We start from the raw sequence: 8,452 nt of genomic DNA, 5'->3' as shown, positions 1-8,452 counted from the left end.
GCTGAAGCTTCTGGATCTTCAGAGGAACTGATCTTAAAGTAGAATCCAGTGTGGATGAAAATCTCTCCTCAAACTCTTTCATTGTTTTCCCTTCTCCAAACTTAAAGCGGCTCAGTATGAATTTGAGGCTGTTGTTTCCATCCTGTTTGTACCAGTAGAGATAATCATTTGATGAACTGCTGTTGTATTGACAGCCAAGAGTTACTGCCTCTCCTTCAGTAGCAGTCACATCTCTTTCTGGTTGCAGCACGTTGTCTTTTTGTGCCATACATTCTGTAAAGCAGTAACAAATAGTATTAGTGTGCTGTTAAAGAATCATGTCAGTGTTGGATTGATATCAAAGAAACAGAGTTCATACCAAGACACACAGCAGCCAGCAACACTGAGATAACCAGAGACATCATATCTGCAGTGTTAATAACTCTGAGTTACAGAGAGTATAAAGAAAGCTGTGATCTCTGTGTTTAGTCCACATCAACACTAAGTTAGAGGATTAGAAGGAGGAGCCTGATCACAGAGACAGGTCTCATTCACAGCCCTGTGTTATTCCCCGACTGACAACTTTACACTGAACATCTTTTACTGACACTCTGCTAACTTTTAATGATCTGTCTTCTAAGTTTCCCTCCTGACCGATTCCAGTTTATAGTAAGTGACTCCCTCTAGTGGATGTTTTTGAGTATTGTGTTGTCTTCTCTCCAGAGGTTTTTGTACAGAGTTGTGGTGTTTCCTGTCACTGTGGGCTTCAGAGCACAGTAGTACACAGCAGAGTTAGTCAGTGCAGCAGAGGAGATCTGTAGATCCAGATGTTTTTTATCCTCCCTCACTGTAACAGACAGTCCAGAGACGGAATTGGAAAGTGGTCCTGTTGATGTTTGAGAGGCGATAAAGTGTGGTTGTTTTCCTGGATGTTGTCGATACCAGAAGAAATAATCCCCACTAGAAACAGTCTTGGAGTATCTGTAGGACAGAGTTATAGTGCTGTCTTCTGAACCGAACACTTCATTCTTGACTGGAGTGAGATCATCACAGATAACACCTGAAGGAACAATAACACTTACTGTCTTAATGTGATTTCCAGTAGGAACAAAGAAGTGCTTCTGATTCAAAATCATCTTTTTTAATGAATAAAGCTCTGTTATTCTTAATGACCTACCTGTTAATGTGAGCAGAAACAAAGTCACAAACTGACTCAAATATACTGAAAGCATCTTTAAACATAAAGAGTCTCCTCTTGTATAAAACACATTTGTGAAAGTTTGTCTTTTTGGTTGTTGAATCACAGTTTGACTCCTCCCTTTAACCCCTCCCTGCACTCAACTCTACAATCATCTTTGTTTGTCTCTTATGTAGGACTGTACTGTGGCTGAGGAATGAAACCACGCTGCAACAGGTCAAGAGATTTCCATTTGGAGAGACAGGACTCAAATTCAGAATTGATTCTAAAGTCAAAAATGCATATTCCCAGAAAGAGAGAGAGAAAAGTGACTAAATATATGTACTAATTTAGTTGATATGCTGTAAATTTGCATGGTTCATGTATTTGCTGCACATTTGCTGTTTATGCATTTGTCATGTCTCTCTGTTGCACAGTTTTAGATATGTTTTTAACATGTATATGTTATAGGTCTCAAAATGAGATCCCATAAGCAGATGAGAATTTCTGTATGAACAGAAGAAAAGAATGAGACAGGCAACTGTGCTTCTATTCAGTTCAGCGTCACTCGGTAGAATCTTTATTAAACAGTATTCAAAATAAATGCTTCTTTTTCTGACACTTTGTGTTTTGTTTTCTGTATCTTAATAGTGCTTCATTAATACAGAATTCACAACATCACAAGTAATCACAATACCAACTGTCGACCAATTCCATATCTGGTTTTCAAGATAAAACTTATATTTACGGTTTCTACAAAATGATCCAATATGCTACGGGTGTTAAACGACATAAACACACATTTAATCAGCTCTATAACTGAACTAGAGTTTACTTTTACTCTAAAACTACTTGAGGACAATATTAACCTCAGCTGTATAATTTCCCGGGCTATTAAAAGGTAATTGAATGTAACCTCACTCACAGATGTAAATAAAGGGAGACTAGCATGTTGCTCCTAGTACAATAGCTGAAGACTGACAACTGTAACTCCTTATAGCATTGAAACCGTACACATATGACAATAACAACAATATCCATAACCTTCAGAACACTTAATCACACTGTTAATATAATATCTGTTTCGAAATGAGATGTGCAGGAGCTAATTTAAATCAACACAAAAGACACGACGATCGCCGGCGCCATCTTGGCCCGCACGCGGTAACCTTAGCATAGTATCCACTAGTTCACAAACACATAAAGTTCAACTACCTTTACAAATGCGATGTAGAATGTTTCCTTTGTGTTTATCAATATTTATATGCACTTACACATGTGTTTTAACCATACAAACCTGTATAAACAGAAGAAAAGAATGAGACAGGCAACTGTGCTTCTATTCAGTTCAGCTTCACTCGGTAGAATGAGGAGGAAACGAGAGTCCCGTTACGAAGAGAGTCCATGCATGGGAGAAGCCCAGCGCCACACTGCCTCTTGCTGGCGACACTGAAGTGTACTGTTATCTGGCTATTATAGCACATATTAGTGATGATCTTTCCTGGCAATATTATTCCAAAATAAAACCACAGACACATTACATAAAATGTGACGACACATTTTGTGGGCGTCACATATACTTTCTGATACTTGTGACAGCGTCTGGCGTCGGCTTCTTTTTCAGATCTGCACAATGAAAGCGATACTACCTACAGATGCATCAAACTCATTCTTCATTACACAGACTAATGAAGGCAACATTCAACAAATAATTAATCTAATACCTCTCAGGCTAAAGATATGTTTGGATTAGATACTGAATTCATAAATAAGCATTCTTCACTTGTAAAGCCCCTAACACACATCATAGGTGACGGTAAAGTTTTGGGAGCAGTATTTCTAGACCTGAAAGAGGCCTTTGATACTGTAAACCATGACTTGATTTATAATACTCCAAAAAAATGTACATTTCTCTAATCAAGCTCTCAGGTGATTTATGTCATGTCTGGAATTTTGAAAGCAATGAGTTAAAGGATCCTAAAAAAGAAAGACATATATTTCACTGTGACTGTAGTTGTCTATCTGGACACACATGTTTCATGTCTTAGATCTTATTACGTCTTCTTAGTACTTACCAGTATGAAAGAATACTATCATCATCCAAACCAAAGGAAGCTGCATTGTTGTTCCTGTGATAAATGAACAGTAGAGAGAACACAGCAGCTCTTCTGTTCCAAAGTGACACTGTTCATATTCATTTGTGTAGCTCCTCCTCTTAACACTTACATCTCAAATGTAGTAACATAGGGGCATCTATGACTGGATTAAGATAAGATCTGTTCATCAATAACAACAAAAAAGAAACTAGAATAATTTATTTTAAATCAAATTCAACTTGCAAATAAAAAGGCCGGGCCTTGAACTCAACCCTGTGGTACACCACGAGAAATCACAGCCAAAGAAGAACGTGTTTATCAAAGACAGAACAAAAGAAACTCACTTCTAATTTTGTCGTTCCAACTGTTTATGGTGGTACTTTATTCTAATGATTTGATCCAGATTAAATATGATGACAAACCATCACATCATATTAACTTTTTGTATATTAAGAGCTTCATTTATATCTATAGTTTGCAAACCAAATTCATGTTACATTCAAACAGTTCTGGATATGTGGAGAGCACCTATCAGAGAGGCTCTTTATCATCACTACAAAACAGTCAAGCCTACGTCTCCATACCTACAGTTGATGTTTCACAGTCCGTGACTCCCTCTAGTGGATGTTGTGGAGTATTGTGTTGTCTTCTCTCCAGAGGTTTTTGTACAGAGTTGTGGTGTTTCCTGTCACTGTGGGCCTCACAGCACAGTAGTACATAGCAGAGTCAGTCAGTGCAGCAGAGGAGATCTGTAGATCCAGATGTTTTTTATCCTCCCTCACTGTAACAGACAGTCCAGAGACTGGATCTGATATAAGTTGTCCTGTTCCTGTGTGAGAGATGATGAACTGTGGTGGTGTTCCAGGATATTGTCGAAACCAGAAGAAAGAATCACTGCCAACAGCTTGTTTGGAGTAACTGTATGACAGAGTGACGGTGCTGTCTTCTAAACTGTGCTCTTCATTCTTCATTGGAGTGAGTTCTTCACAGCTGACACCTAAAAAAGATGAAGATATAATTCAAAGTCATGTCATTAAATCTAAATATTGAACAAACATAAAGATAAAGATAAAGATAAACTTTATTGATCCCCCGTGGGGGAAATTTGTGAATTACAGCATCTTTACAGCATCACTACAGCACTTTACATCTAACATATTTAATGTTTTAATAACGACTGTTGTCCAAACTGAAATACTCTTTATTTTCAAAATCACAACACACTGTCCATTTATTACATACATACCTACAAGAGCTGATAAGAACAAAATAACAGTGAGTTGTTCCATGTTTGTAGAGGTGAGATGCTGTAACTGAATGTTCAGTATGATTCAGTTTTGTGAGTAGAGTTTGGTCTGATGTTCACAGCTGGAATCAAACAGTTCTCTGTCATCAAACACCTCTGCAGTCATTGGGAGGAGACTCATCTGTTGAACTTGTTTCATTTCTGAATTGAGAAACATCAAGACTTCATCATGACATAACATAGAAGTCTATCAGTGTGTGACTCCCTCTAGTGGATGTTTTGGAGTAATGTGTTGTCTTCTCTCCAGAGGTTTTTGTACAGAGTTGTGGTGTTTCCTGTCACTGTGGGCTGCAGAGCACAGTAGTACACAGCAGAGTCAGTCAGTGCAGCAGAGGAGATCTCCAGATGAAACTCCTTAGATTGTTTGTCATGTCTTGTGGACAACTTCTCTGTCTTTTCTGAATATCCTCCTATGAGATGTTGTGGAGATGAACCTGATTTCTGCTGATACCAGTAGAGGTTGGTGACAGAGCCTGAATAGTTGCAGGAGAGAGTCACATTTTCTCCATCAACAGCCATCATTACCTCTCTGAATGGTGTCACTAATTCCTCAGAGGATCCTAAAGAGAAAGACATATATTTCACTGTGACTGTAGTTGTCTATCTGGACAGACATGTTTCATGTCTTAGATCTTATTACATCTTCTTAGTACTTACCAGTATGAAAGAATACTATCATCATCCAAACCAAAGGAAGCTGCATTGTTGTTCCTGTGATAAATGAACAGTAGAGAGAACACAGCAGCTCTTCTGTTCCAAAGTGACACTGTTCATATTCATTTGTGTAGCTCCTCCTCTTAACACTTGTATCTCAAATCTAGTAACATAGGGCCATCTATGACTGGATTAAGATAAGATCTGTTCATCAATAACAACAAAAAAGAAACTAAACTAATTTATTTTAAATCAAATTCAACCTACAAATAAAAATGACCAGGCCTAGAACTATACCCTGTTGTACACCACGAGGAATCACAGCCAAAGAATAACTTCCTCATCAAAGACAGAAATTGACTTCGAATTTTGGCGTGCCAACTGTTTATGATGGTACTTTATTCTAATGATTTGATCCAGATTAAATATGATGACAAACCATCACATCATATTAACTTTTTGTATATTAAGAGCTTCATTTATATCTATAGTTTGCAAACCAAATTCATGTTACATTCAAACAGTTCTGGATATGTGGAGAGCACCTTTCAGACATCTTCTTTATCATCACTACAAAACAGTCAAGCCTACATCTCCATACCTACAGTTGATGTTTCGCAGTGTGTGACTCCCTCTAGTGGATGTTGTGGAGTATTGTGTTGTCTTCTCTCCAGAGGTTTTTGTACAGAGTTGTGGTGTTTCCTGTCACTGTGGGCTGCAGAGCACAGTAGTACACAGCAGAGTCAGTCAGTGCAGCAGAGGAGATCTCCAGATTTACTCGTTTCTCCGTTTTGTTAATGTGAGCTGAGAAATAAGAAACTTGTTTATAGACTAATCCTCCCTCTGTGATGTAGAGCAGGAACTCTGGTCTGGATCTCTGGTTTTGTCTGTACCACTGGATGTTGTCAATAACACCATCATATGTACAGGTCAGGTTGATGTTTCCTCCCTCTTCAACCTTTTCTTCAGTTGTTTCTGGGTTTATGCTGTTCATGGAGCCCAGGGCTGCAAAATAAGTATTATACATGTCTGTTAGTCTGCAAGAGATTCAGACATCAAGAGACTGAAAATCAGTCCTCTACTTCATCAGTCATCTTTGATCATTTTGAGATTCATGAAGAAAACAAAAGTCTTTTTCTATCAGTGGAATTTGTAGCTCCCACAGATAAACATCTACTTTGAAATAGTTGTTCAGATATCTGGTCTAAACAGCAGGTGAAATTAGAGTTTGATGTGTGTTGTAACACTCACCTATAAAGTGAGAGCAAAGTAAAAAGAGGTAAAGCAGCATGTCTTTGGAGTTGTTGAAGACAAACAGACAGCAGATGAGTAATGTTCTTCTAAACTAAACAGCCTCTGTGCTGCACAGATGTTCTCCTCTACTTTGACATGGTTTTAATTTGACTTCCTCAAACTTTTCTGCTCTGGAGATACAGACAATCTCATTGGTTTGCCTCAGTGGGCGGGGCCAGAGGAACACATTATTTAGATCTTGAACTTGTTTTTAACTGGAGGCCATTGTGAGTTCTCCCACATTTACAGAGGTGTTGGGGTTGTATCAAGTCAACTTTGGTTATATTCTTTAATAATTATACTTAATTATTAATAATATAAATAAAATATCATTAAACTATGTTTAATCTCGTTTTGGGGCACCAACCTGTAATCAGGTAAATATAACCAAAATATCACTCAAATCAGTCTCAAATTAGTTATTTAATTACTAATATTATTAATAATGAATAACTATATTTAATAAATTGAAGGCGTGAAATCCGTACACAAAGCCTTCGCACCCAGCTTATATCACAATGCAAATACACCAGTAACCACAAACAACTGCTCTCTTAAATTATAACAGAATTTATTTAAACAAAGCAACATCAATCCAAAATCAATGAACTTAATCAAACAAATAACTACTATAAACTAATCTAAGCAACAAACACATCTAAGCAACAAAGACATCTTCTGTTGGCTGGATCACTCTGTCTTCTCCTTTACACTCTGAGAAAAATAGAACATGAGGAGGGAGAGATTAATTGTTGTCAAAAATACTTACTAGGTTAGAAAAGTTATGTAGCTAGAGAATCAGACACACAAACATGTACAGAGTAATCAGAATATGTTCTTTGTCTCTCACCTAATAAAAGAGCAGCCAGAATAATCCACAGCCAAAGTCCCATCTCTACAACAAGGTTTAAACCAACAGGAGGAACTCTCTGATGTTCAACATTCAGAGTGAGAAAAGTTCTCTTCCTTGCAGCAGTTTGTATTGACAGAAAGGTTGAACTCAGTGCAGAGGTGATGAACCGCCTACCTGATAATGTCGCCCTCAAGTGGAGGAAAAACGTTAAATAGATCAGATCAGTTCTTCTGCTGTGAGCCTGCTGGTTCTGTATGCTTACATAATGCATCAACCTACAACTATGATGCAAATATGCAGAAGTGTGTCCCAGACCCACCGTCCATCCTTCACCTCTGGGAGAGACTTCCAAGTTTCCAAGCAGTCTTCTTTCCTCTGCCAGCACATACAGACACAGTACCGTTAAATCTATGTGTCATCCTGTCGCTCCTGGTTGAGGTCCGTTGTGGATCCGGAGAAGGTCTTCTTCCAGGGATGCATAGCCACTATTACAGGTTGGTTGGTTGGTTGATCTGAGTGGACTCTATAAAGATTCATCTGTTAATACATGACAGGGGACACAAATGTTCCAGTTGATGCTGTGGGGTGGCTTGGATTACTTGGATGTAGAGGTCTAGGTCTGATCTATCAGGATATGTCACTTTTAAAGGGTTGTGACCAAAACACCATCGCAGGAGAGGATTCTGAAAAAGATGCACATGAAATCAACCCAGCACCAACCACCATACCACATTTAACATCTAGAGTATCATCTTGAAGGGGTCATTAACGGACAAACCATGCTGATTTTTTTAATGGAAGTTCACATACCAAAATCCTTTGGGGTTTCGTACACATTCATTGGTTTTAAAGTTGTTAGGACAAGATGAAAACGTCCTTCCTCAACATCACTTCATTAGGCTGTATTTAATATAATTGAAGGGTGCTGTGAATTCTGATGACATCACCGGTGGCCATATTCAAACTCATTAACTCTTAAGAACAGTTAAAGTAAATGATCGTACAGAACTAGAGTTCAGTCAGGACCACTTTGTCAAAAAAAACAAAACTTTATTGCAATTATTTATATTCAGCGGTTGTTCTGGGATCTCCCT

Source organism: Labrus bergylta, chromosome 4 (genome assembly GCF_963930695.1).
Source record: "Labrus bergylta chromosome 4, fLabBer1.1, whole genome shotgun sequence".
Taxonomy (NCBI): Eukaryota; Metazoa; Chordata; class Actinopteri; order Labriformes; family Labridae; genus Labrus; species Labrus bergylta.
This window is presented reverse-complemented; position numbering follows the sequence as displayed.